General features: G+C 35.5%; 1 long non-coding RNA gene across 2 annotated transcripts in view; it reads left to right on the top strand.

The window, feature by feature from the left end:
• Positions 1-12926, top strand: part of LOC116591232 — a 122444-nt gene that overhangs the window by 8898 nt on the left and 100620 nt on the right. For both annotated transcript variants that reach the window (XR_004285893.1, XR_004285894.1), the window contains exons 2-3: positions 5556-5639; positions 8382-8545. This is a non-coding gene — a long non-coding RNA (uncharacterized LOC116591232). The remainder of the gene's footprint in view (positions 1-5555; positions 5640-8381; positions 8546-12926) is intronic.

Below are 12926 nucleotides of genomic sequence, written 5' to 3'. Positions count from 1 at the left end.
GTTTGATTTCCAAGTATGTTTTCCTCATTTTTTGTTTTCCTTATGGAAAAAAGTGGGAGGGCAGGGTGTGGGAGGTTGAGTAGTTGTGTAGTATTGGGAGAATACTACACTTATTTTTGAAATTAGAGCTTAAGTGACTGTATGTGTTTGCACGCACATTTGTGTATAACACATCAGAATGGATTGGAGCCTCCCAAAAATAGAGGGAGAGATTGCTCCCTTCAAGGAAAAATTAATGGAATTGGTAACGATGAAACCTGGGTTGGATACAGTTTTCCTTTTACGCACAGCGAGTCAGTCAACAGCCATGTTGCTAAGCCCCTCTGGTGCTCACTAGAATTGTAGAAGTAGTGAAGTATTTAAGAGATACAGATGTGATTGAAACTTTCTTCTGGAGGAATACAGAACTTGGGGTCTGAACTCTCATGGGACATTTATATCATATCCTTTGGCAATTTCCTGCTTCTTGAGGAAATTTTGGCCATCAATTTTTGCCAAATGTTTGTGTCTAAGTCCTTTCTAGCCATGAAAAACTATGATATTTTGGTTCATGATTACTTAAAAAATAGGTAACAGTTATTGTATTCAGTTGATCTAAAGGGAAATGAGGCCTGGAGATACTCACCCAAGAGCAGAAAATAATTCCATGCCGAAAATGATCCCCTTCGCTTCTTAAGTTCTGTCAGTATCTGTATTCATACCTATATCCATCCATATGATCTCTTTGTTGCCTGCCTATCTTCTAGATTATTGCAATTGAAGTCTACCCTCTATTAAAATTTACAATGAAAATATACTCTTAAGGAAACATAATGGCAGATTATAATCACTCTGTAGGTAGTATACACATACCCATATACTGACAAATGCAAAGTAGTATTACCTCTGAGATATTTGGAAATGCTGGTATATTTCTAGTACTTCAAACATTCTGAACATACATAGATATAAAGGGACAGGCCCTTAAAACCTTTTGGAGGTAGGTAAGCTTCTTCATTCAAAATGCTGAGGATAAAATGAGAAGGCAAAGCCTGGCAGTAAACATTCAAATACATGTATAAATATCTCTTTGAAATTCCTGCCTGCCATATTGCACAGTTCAAATTAGTGAAAAGAAGGTTCTTACTGCACAGGATTATTTTTTCAAGCTACTGAAACCTGTATGTTGTACACATTTCTATGATCTAAAAATCAGGTAAATTTTTAGAACTTTTGCCCTTATGCACGCTCTTTGTATAGGAGCTATGTTGTATAGGATTATCAATATATTAGACTTGGACTATACTTCCAGTTTTTAACCCGATCCTTCTGTATCTTCTAATCATGTCCTTCTTTCTACTCTTAAGAAGAATGCAATGAAAACCTGGGGAATCATATATATATATATATATATATTTGCATACTTTAAAGTTGTGTTTCACCTTTTTAATGTACTATCTAAAATCTGAACACTGTTGAAATCAGCATATTGACAATCAGTTCTGGGTGTTTTTTGCTTTATTTACGAAAATGCAAATATGTTTCTGCTCTCAGATGTAGTATTTGCCAGTGTGTCAAGTACTCTTTCATCCTCACAAAATTAAAAAACAAAAAGGTCTTCATAACCCAATTCTTTAAAGTTCTGTATAAACTTGAGTTTTTGGATGTCTGAGGGTCAGGAAAGTTCACTTGATGCATTGGCTTCCCATTTAGTTCACCTGGTATGGCCAAAATTCCTCAGAGTTTCAAAGCCACCCTGTCGTGTGTGATCTTTTCAATGGCTCAGCCTGGTTAACAAATACTATTTCCGCATCGTGCATCCCTGTCTATAGGAGAGGCCAAACCTTTTCATTCAAACTCTGGAAAGTTTCCTCCTCATTTGCAGGTGGTGGTATAAACAGGGAAGAAGATTAGGGGTGTGTCCTGGGCCATGTCATTCCCCAGGGCCCCTCCTCTTCTGTTTCTGACAAAGGAGTGACAAGAGAAGACTAGGAGACTCCAGGAGGCTTAATTCGAGGGGATGTGGACCAGGGCAGTGTGAGTAGGGAGGAGGAAATAGTAATGGAGAAAGTAGAATGAAGGAATATTGGGAAATGTGGTGAGAAAAATTGGCACAACCAAAAAGAGGCCCTACACCCTCTGTAGACACAGCTTGTTTGTTTTCCTCTTGACAAAGTATTAAGAACAAACGTGCATTAGGTCAATTAGAGGTATCCCTGAGCTTAAAAAGGAAAAAAAGAGGAGAAAAACCCCTTTCCTTTATAACCCCTGCCCTTATTATTTTGGTCCAAGGCCTCAAGAAAGGATTATGACACAGCAGCCTTGCTTTTTATAAATGCATCATCTTTTCTTATATAAATATTAAGTACATTGGGCTTTTGGTTATCACACAATTAGCAAATTAGTCATTCACTACTAGTATTCATCTAGGTTTTATAACACTTTGCCTACCTTAATTTTAGAATATTATGTGCAAGGGGGAAAAATTGCCTTCTTTTTTATTGCACTCATTGAAATCCCTTCTCTTAATGCTAGGCTCCGGAGTTACAGTGGCAGTTAGTTCTGTCATCAGAATATGAGTACTTTGAATGGAATTTTGAAAATTACAAAGACTACACCAGCATTATAACAGAACCGATGGTTCTCTCTATATGATAAATGAACTCTCATTTTGAAGCTTATGCATTTCCTTTAATATAGCCCCCCTTTCAATTCAATTCAATTCAATTCATTGCCTTTATTACAAGTATGAGATGGGAATTAGAAAATTCCTCCAAGATTTCAGATCTTTTGTATGTGGTATTTGTGAGAAAGAGAACTTGTTACCGTTCTTTTATATATGAGATTTAGTGAATTGGCTAAGGTTCTAAGAGGTAAAACAAACTGTTCATTTGCACTTACAGGTGCACGTATGAAATACAATATTCACGTCCAGGAGAATCTAGAGGTATAACGGAGGGCTTTTAATTCCACGTTTAAGGTATCTTCATTCTTTCCAACATGGTATTCTTCCAAAATGCAACATTCCAAGTATGACATTCAGAGAGGCCCAGATGTGGTGTTGCATCTCTCTGGAACAGCCATGTTGAAAATTTGCCAAAGGACTGTCATCTTCGTAGACTTTGACTAATGAATCTTGGGTTATTTGAAACTGAAGCAAAGGCTATTTTATTTTAGTCCATTTCTTCTAGGTCTTCATGATTTGCCCATTGGGAAAAAAATAGTCCCCAGCCAATCCAAGAGCAGGTAGTCAGGTTCTGCCAGGTGGAGTCCCCCTCTCTTTGCTAATGGCCAGGGAGTACTCAAGAGTGGCAGTGGATGCCATTCCTGGAGAACTGGAGAGGTGACTTGAACATAATCTGTAGTGCCTTGTCTGTCATCCCCGTTGAAAGATTTGTACAATGTAATTTCATTTCTTGAGTTGAGTATTTAGCTCTTTGAATCACCATGCATTGGTAATGAGACCTTGAATAAGGTCCTTGTCTTAGAGAGAAGCTGGCACTGTATAAAATAGTCATATAAGTTCATGCATTTCCATCTGTTTCTCCAAATATGGGTGTTTCTTTACTCATCAAGTTATTAATCCTCTACTTAATATCACACTCAAGCTGAAACCTAATTATACAAGTCCAGAACCACAGCATAATATTATGAAGACAAGTGCATATATTACTTAAAGTTCTGGTAATAGCTTTAAAGGTTTATATAACATTGGAATCAACCATTTTGAATATTGTTGGTAAAATTAAGAAAAGCTGTTCTAGGATCAAAACACAATGGCATGTTGATTTCATGGTAAAATACGATCGTGCAATTGTAATTAATATCTATCTCAGGAGCTGTGGGTCATTATATAGTTTAATTCAATTACTTGATTAAATAGAGATAATCCTCTGTAGCTATAGGCTAATCTAATTCATAGCAATTTACATGGGATAGACTTATTAAAGATATATAGTAAGAAATATTTATTTAACATATTTTTACTAGCTTTAGAATTTAAAGATCATAATTTACTCTGTTCTGGCAGCACACACATACACAAGCGCAAACACATACACCCTGTGGTTAGTTTATTCCTTGCTACTTTTACAATCAGTTACTGCTTTGGTGAAAGCCTAAAGCTTAATCCATTAAGAGCCATTCAGAACAAAACAAACAAACAAAGCTTTAACCACTTCAGTGACAACAGTGCAGAACCAACAAGCAGCCTTCTTAGAAAACCCTAGCAATTTTAGGATCAATAGCCTCATATTGGATGCTTCTAAGTGATAAAAGCTAGAACATTTGTGTTGCCAGGTTTTACAGAATAAAACAAAACACAAAAGTGTCTGGGAAAGATAATTTGTTAAGTTTAGTTTGGAAAAACCCATGTAGTGCAGAGGGCTGACTTAAGACCTATCAACAGTCATGATAAAAACAAGCTAATTTAAATATCACTTTGCACTGAAAATTTTACCTATGTGTCCTGAGGGTTGAAACTTAAAATATATTTTAGTCTTTCTCCAAGTTCTATTACTTGTAGCTTTATTATTACTATTTCTGTTTAATGTCAGCGAAATCTTTGGTATATCTACATTTATATCTATTTTTAAAAGATAAATCTTATCTAATATATCTATATTAAAGTATTTAGAAGAATATTATAGTCTACTTGATTCAAGGGTATAGTTTTAACAAACTAACAAATACATTTATATATGAGAAGAGCAAAAACAAACATTTTTTCCCCACAAGATTAAAAGCCTGTTCATTTCCTTTTAGAATTATTTCATTGTATATTATCCTTTGTGAAAAGCCCATTAGCTTCTTTTATACATCCTCAAGTCTTAAATAATACCCCAGTGCTGCAGAATATATTCCATGGAAAAAAATCTACTGTCATTCCATGGAATAAAAAAGGCCTCCTACATCATTACATTATCCTTTTCAGTTTCACAAAACAATTTTACAATACTATATCTCCTGTAGCTATATTTTTTAATGCCTTTACGTTTATACTTAATTATAAACTCAGTAATGAAATAGGAGTATTATTTATTATTTATCTCAAAATGTCAACTGGTTAGACTTTACCCACAAATTATCTGGAGGCATTAAATTATATACCTTCATAGGTAGTCAACAGACACTTGGGATTGCCTGCAGTGTGTTTACAAGCTAATTTGTTTACTGAATATTGTCTACTCGTTTACATTTCTGCTTTTTTTTTTTTTTTAAAGCAGATCCCCACTGAAGAAATATACTTAGTATAAGGAATTTATAAAAGAAATCCTTTCTAGTTTTAAAAACAAGCATCAAATCAAAAGCAAAATAATCTCCTTGCTGAAATGTTATCAAATAACATTGACCATCAACATTTTACAGACTGAAGAAATAAATTACCCTGCAATACCATTAAAATGCATGATTTTCTTGTGTGTCAGGAATGCTGTGCAGTTTTGTCTGGATTCATTAAGGCGCTCACTGCATAAGTGCATTGCCAACAGGGATGTGGGTGGCTGTAATGGCAGCCTGTAGGTTTGTATGGAAAACAAGTATGGCACAGTGAAAAAAATCCTTCTCTCACCCTACAGATACCTGTACGGAGAGCTTGGGAGGCATTTCCATAGGCTCATTGTCAAGTGAAAATTAAAGCCCCCACTCACTGGGAAGCAAAGGTAAGTCTGAAAAACCGCATTGAAGAAAAAGGAGAGAGGGTGGGGGTGGGGATGAAATCACCTAGCATTGAAGCAGCCTCACCAAGTGACAGACACGTAGACAACTCTGATGCTGCCAGAACAACACTCTGCACAGCCCACCAGCAAGCAATTTGTCACTGCGACAAGAATATCCTCCGCAATTTGGCATCAGGGTCCTTGGACAGCCAACTGCGCCTGTACAGCACGAGACGTGCTATTCGGCAACGGGAAAGATGGGAACCAAGGTTCTCGTTATGTCCAAACGTGTTATTTTATGAAAAACATATCTTTTGTCATGATCAACACAGAAACAGAACAGTAGTAATTGATAATAACTGGGGACAAATAAGATAACAAATTGAGAAAAGTATGTTCTTGTATGTTTTTGAGGTACCCTGTGTGTTGAGAAGATTTCAGAATGCTCGCTCTGTTTGTCTGGTATTTTATGGCACACTCCCACAGTGTTTCGTAGAAATAATGAATCCATAGGTGCGAGAATGAACTGGGAAGGGTTTTATTTTTGGTAGCAAACCATTTCCTTTTAGCAGAACATACTCTTTGCGTTGTTTTAGACTTTATGAGTTTGTATGTTGTGTGTTGATTAATATGTCGCTAAGTGCAAATCCTTTCTTACTGTCATGATTTGAAATAAGACAAAGAATTCAAGGTAAGTTGGGTTGTAAATGTGCAAAGGAAAGACCCTTTACTCTTTACATTGCTACTCTGGTAATCTATTGTAAAAGTGCAGTAAAGGAGAGAAGCCAGGGGCATAGGATAAAGGTATCTGATAAATAAGCAAGTAGTGTTCCCCTTGCCAATTACTTGGCATCTTACTTTGTAATTAATGCCACAGTAATGAAAAAAGTGGTAGGCACGAAGATTGGGCCTTTTGTGCATTCTATACAGAATCAAACACTCATAAAAATCTAGCTCAAAGCTAGTCTAGTTTGGCTCTCTCCACAGTCAAAACTTGCTAGAGAATTAGAACAATCCCATAGGGGTGTGTGTGTGTGTGTGTGTGTGTGTGTGTGTGTGTATTGCAATGTATTATATAAGAGTGACATCAGGCAATTGTGGTATTGCTGTCTCTATCACACAGACACGAGTGTCCTTCATTGCCCAGACATGATAGAAACTTATACCCATTCTGCCAGTATCTAACATCCTGGTATCTATTATGTTGTTCACTAGTTGTCCTATGAAACACTTTAGCTAACTGCTACTGAAGTGGCCATGATAACTGCGTTGCAGAGCCTGGTGCATTTCCCAGCAGCTTATAAATTTGTGCTTTGTGGGAACCTTCAGGAAATACTAAAACGACTTAAAGAGTAAACAGTAGTGAAAATGACAGTACTAATAGGAATTTTTTTTTAAGAAGTAGGAAAGAATATAATTTAGGCAGTTTTTATATCATTTAAAATACAGTACAAATTTCAAAAATACCCAGTTAATATTATAGTAATCCTACAAATATGAAAAATATATTTTTCTCTAGCTATACTTATGAACTGGATATTGGATGGTTTGGAGTTGGGGGGTTGGAGAAAGAGATGTTTAATTGTGAGACTTTGGAAATGGTATTAGGGGTAGAGTATGTTGAGTAGCTGTGTGTGCAGATGACTGAATCAAATGACCTCAGATTTATATCCTTTTAGGGGTAAGACACAAAGGGGAGAACAGAGGGAGATGTGAAGAGAGAATGTTCAAGGCTGGAGGGTACAAAATACAGTGGAGATCATAAAGAAAACTAACCCCTACTTTTCTAAGCTTTGCATGGGGTGTTTTCCTTGCAACTCCCATTAAAGTCAATGGGAATCATGCAGCTAAAACCCTGTGTAACTCTTTGACAATTTACTTCCTGGTGTCTGGAAAAGACTACTACCTACTAAGGGCAATTTACTCATTTTAGTTTGTGCCTTCCATACAAAGATGAATTTGATAGCATATAGCAGGAGGAAAAGAGAGACTGCATTTAAGATTTTGTTATTGCAAAAGAAATCATCACTGAAAAATGTCGCCTAAACTCTCACCTTGTTTAGCAACAACAATAAACAGAGAAAAGCAATCCAGTGAAAGAATATGAAAAGAAGTATGGACTTGATTACAGGAAAGATGGTGATTGCTATATGAGGTTTTTTTTTTTTTCCCCATTTTAAATTCTCAAGCTCTGAACACAATCGCAGGATAATAAGAATAGAGGACAATTCTTAAGACACCAAATTGAAGCTCTTGATTACTTGCTTTTTCCCACGCACCTCAAGTTGTATAGATGTAAATATAGCTATGGTAGCCTTACAAAATCTTTAATAATACAAATACAGTGGGGGGGGGGAGTTACGATAGCTTCTACTTATGGGTAAAAATATAGATAAAATGACAGATATTTATCCTGCTGTAAGCAATAACTAAATAAATGTATTGTATCCTCTATACAATATTATTTTTGAAAGCTATAGACTGTGCATGTTAAAAAGTACATGCTATTTATAATCTCTTTCTTGAACTTGGAAACAGAAAACTAACACTGGCTTTCAAAGTCTGTATTTTTATTATAAGGCTCTATATTTCTTTACTCTCAAGTGAAATGTCTATTTAGGTGCTTTACTGATATAATTCTTATAACTGTACAACCATATAATAAGCTTATGTGGGCTGAAGATACAGCTCTTGTGTTTTCTGAGTCCCTTCTCTGTGATTTGTTTTCTGACTTTTCCTTTGGAGGGTGAAGAAATAAGACACTATATGGCTCTGCTTTTTAGTGCATGGATCAGAGACACATCTATGAACAACTGCCTGTGCAATTGATTACTGGGCAATATAATTTCTCAGTTTTTATGGGTAAATGAGTGCTTCTCGCCATGGACCTAGCTTGTGCATCAATTTAGGTAAGCATACTGCTGCAGCAGCCTTGAAACTATTGCTCTCTGATTGTACCAATTAGCAAATCCTGAACTTTACCACCAGGAAAAGACATAGCTCCACATTTATGAATGCCTGGCTTTTGAGAATTAGAGTAATTATGTCACCAAACCTACCATTGATTTTCAGATAGACATCTCAATAATTTTATAAGAGTAAAAACCTTTCCAAAAAAACACACTGATATTTTTATAGCAGAAATAATACTTAGGGATGAATACAGTGATTTGATATGTGAGAACATTTAAGAGAGAGAGAGGTATTTTACTTGAACAGAATTTAGATGTGTTTCTGGGTTGAGTCTTTGATTATAAATTTCATGTTGGAGGGTTTTGACTGTGTGAGAACTTCTGAAATCTTATTTCCTTGGACAAGGGGGTGGAGAATTCACAAAATAATAAAAAGCATGTGCTATTAGTAAAGTAGAGTATGGTGCTATTTCAAAATCATAGACAATGATAAATTTAAGACATTAAAATTCTCTAAGTTGTAGTTTTATAACTCACAGCTGGTTCTTACATCCCAGGCCATTCATCGTTTGTGACCAGATCACATATCCTTAACCAAATACACATTAAAAGATTTCTGTTCACAAATTAAACCTGAATTGAATTTAGCACACAGGGCTCTTTAGTTATACATTAAGGTTTTGTTTTTAATTTTTTTCTTCTTTTTTTTTTTTTTTTAATTTTTTTCTTCTTACAGTGTTTTTATAACCAGCAAGAATAAGTTAATAACAGTATTTAAGGCAAGATAAAGCCAAGTATTACAATGGCAATGTCATTCACAATGTCACAGAAACTTGTTTTCCTCCTATATTATAGTGACATTATTTCATTTTGGGCAAGAAACTGAATAATCATTAATGCATTCCATGAAATCATAGATATATAGGATTATATGTTCTAGAGCTCTCATTTTACAAATTATCTTTGCCATGATCTGAATGAATAAAGTATTTTAATTCAGAATTAATCTCTGTTTACTTCAGGCTGGTTTTTCTAGAAATTTACTATAAATCAGTGTTTGAAAGCACTATTTAAGACAACTTCCAGTATTCACTTTTCTTCATATCTCCCTCTGCATAGTTAAGAAATTATTATGACTTTGAAATGACATCTATGCAATCATTTTGTAGTATGTAGGTGGGGAAGACATACAGAAATAATATATTTTCCCTTGCAGTATTTCAAAATCGTGCATTTAGTTTCCGGAACACATACACACACACACACACACACACACACACACACACAGTCTGCATTTCTTTAGTTCAGTAAGCACATTTTGTATATATTTGCCCTGAAACATTTTCCCTATCCTGGGCATGGTGTTTCATGAACTGATTTTATCACCTATACAAGAGAATTTTACAAATGTTCTCACTAAGAAACCAAATAAATAAGTGTATAGTCAAATTAATGATTGGTTATATTCATAAGGATGAGTTTATTTATATTATTTTCTTTATTGGGACCACATTTGTCTTTTTCTTGTATCCCCTTTTATCTTCATTTCTTCACACATGGTACTAGAATAGCTTTCTATAACAAAAATATATTTGAGAGCTAAAGTGCGGAGGAAGATAATTTTGGGGTAAGGACATGGTACTGTTAACACTGTTGATTCTCTGGCCCCAAAGATCTTTGGGATTGTTCATTGTTCAAATAGTAAATCTGAGGCCTGAGCTCTTCTTTGCTATATCTAAGAAAAGGAAGCCACTATATAATACGTTGAAGAATCTGAAGAAAACGGTCACCCAATATTACATGTGCTTGTTTGGAACCAAACCATGGGAGAGGAATCCTTCCAAGCAGTGTTAAGTTGTCTGCCCTTTCATTGGGGTTTGTGTTTGTGTGCAACTTTAACATTAAGGGGAGTCAAGCACAGGTATTGAAAAAGGAAGAGGACTTTTAAGGTGAAATGAGATCTGGAAATGTTTCAAAGATACCCTAAACCAGACAGGAGAAAATCTGTTTCTAATAGTAAGAATTTTGAACCTTAAAAGTGAGGGTGCAGAATGAAAAACATTTTTTACAGTTCTAAAGTATGTAATGAAGTAGGACAGTGGTTCGGGTGAAATGCAACATAATTTTCACAATTATTTAAGTGTGAAAGCATATAATTGGGTTCATTCATGGTCTTTCAAGGGACAGTGTTGGGCAGTGGAAAAATGAAGAAGAAATTTGTCTGATTTTTCAGTATCATGCTATATAAATCTGAGCAAGTCATTTAAATTGTTTAGGGCCTACAGGGGTACAAAATGAACAGGATTCTAACACTGTTAACATAAGAAGAAATGCAAGATTTATGATTATTTCTTTTTTTTAATTTTTTTTAAGATTTTATTTATTTATTTGACAGAGAGAGATCACAAGTAGGCAGAGAGACAGGCAGAGAGAGAGAGAGAGGAGGAAGCAGGCTCCCTGCTGACCAGAGAGCCTGATGCGGGACTCGATCCCAGGACCCTGAGATCATGACCTGAGCTGAAGGCAGCGGCTTAGCCCACTGAGCCACCCAGGCGCCCAAGATTTATGCTTATTTCTGATGCCTGATTTTTCATTGTTGTTTGAGCTCTTATGCTTTGAAAGGATATATTCTGTTTAGTGATAGTGTCATTTACTCATTTGTTCAAAGATATTTACAAGAGTATTGACTAAAGAGCATGGCTATACTTGCTATCAGAGACTCCTAAGATAAAGTTCCAAACCTTTAAAATATTCATAGTCTGCTGGGTGAAGCAATATACCAAAATTATCAACAATGTAATATGAGTTATGATAAAGACACGCCCACATTTCTATAGGAAGTCAGAAGAGGATCTTCTAATTTTGCCTCAGAGAGACTTGAAGGCTTCATAGAGGAGGTGATCACTCAACTAGATTGATGGTAAAAATGGGACCACTTTAGTTTCTTGCCAGTAGACCAAAAATTGCCCAAGGAAAGCTGAGTTTAATTGTGCTGTTTAGGAGGCTCTTAGCTTTAAAACATTCTTTTTTGGTGGCTTTTAATTTAATTTTTTAAAAATTAACATTATTGTGAAGTTCTGCTTCTGCCAATTTGTTTTGATATTGATTTTTCTTTCTTGTCTTCTTTTATGTTACAAGGGGAGGAAAGGGGAAACAGGAACTACTAAGTGTGATTAATAGGACTACTTGCTACCTATTCAATAACTCCATTTTTTAAGTGGTGTGTATGAGGGCCTGTGGATATGTGCATGTATATGCATGCTTATGTATGACAAAGAAAATGTAAGTGAATATGACTGTGAGACTTCATACCTTTTGAGATAACAGGAATGATGCTGGAGTAACAACAACTCAAATATGGAAGCCTACACCCAAATGGTTTGAAATATTTGATGGGATTCTAGGGCTTTCCAAGAATAGCTAAATATATAAACATTTTTTTCCTTTCTATTATAGGATAGAAAAGATCGTGTTAGAAGGATTCTCTTTCTAGCAGTGAAAAGAAGAAGGTAGCAGGAGGGCTTGGTACATAGAAAATATTTGAAACAAAATCAGAATTTAATGACCTAAACCAGTGTTTCTCAAACTATAATGTGCATAAGAACCACCTGGAGAACTTGTTAAAGTACAGGAGGCCTGGGGTTGGATTGAATGAATTTTCATTTTTTACAAACTCACAGGTGAGGCTGATACTGCTGGTTGAGGATCACACTTGGGAGAACCTCTAATCTAGACCAGTGCCTCTCAAATTTAATCTGTATATGAATCACCTAGGGATCTTGTCAAATTGAAGATACTGATTCAGTAGGCCTGGGGTGCATGGGAAAATTTGCATTTTGAACAAACTCAGAGGTGAAGCTGGTGCTGCTGGTCTGCAGATCACGCTGTGAGAAGCAAGGCCTTAGGTGCTTTCCTACATTATGAGTCCAAGTCATGTGACATGGCCTGATGATTTCAGAAAATAATAGCATCAAGTAACGACTTCAAATTCATTTCCTAAGCAAATAATATTGTATCCTTACCAACAATAACTAATAATTAATGTTCCTTCTTTTATATCATATGAATAATATTACAACCTCACTGAGAAGTATTTCCTGAGCTCCTGTTCCCCATATAAAATACCTGCCCTAGTTACTGTAAAAGTTAGGTGAAACATAGGTTTAAGTAGCTTCTATAACTACTGTGGCCATGTATTAAATGTATTATATTTCTCTAATTGTGATAAGTTGTGTATGAGTACAGAAGGTAAAAATGGATTGGTCCAAGATGTCCAAAAGAAAATCTTAGAAATACTATTAAAGTTGTGTTATTTAGCCACCCCCTTGTTTAAAAATTCTGTTTAGTTAGACAAGTTCTATTTATATAAAGCAAAGGT

Source organism: Mustela erminea, chromosome 5, assembly GCF_009829155.1.
Source record: "Mustela erminea isolate mMusErm1 chromosome 5, mMusErm1.Pri, whole genome shotgun sequence".
Classification (NCBI taxonomy): Eukaryota; Metazoa; Chordata; class Mammalia; order Carnivora; family Mustelidae; genus Mustela; species Mustela erminea.
This window is presented reverse-complemented; position numbering and strand designations above follow the sequence as displayed.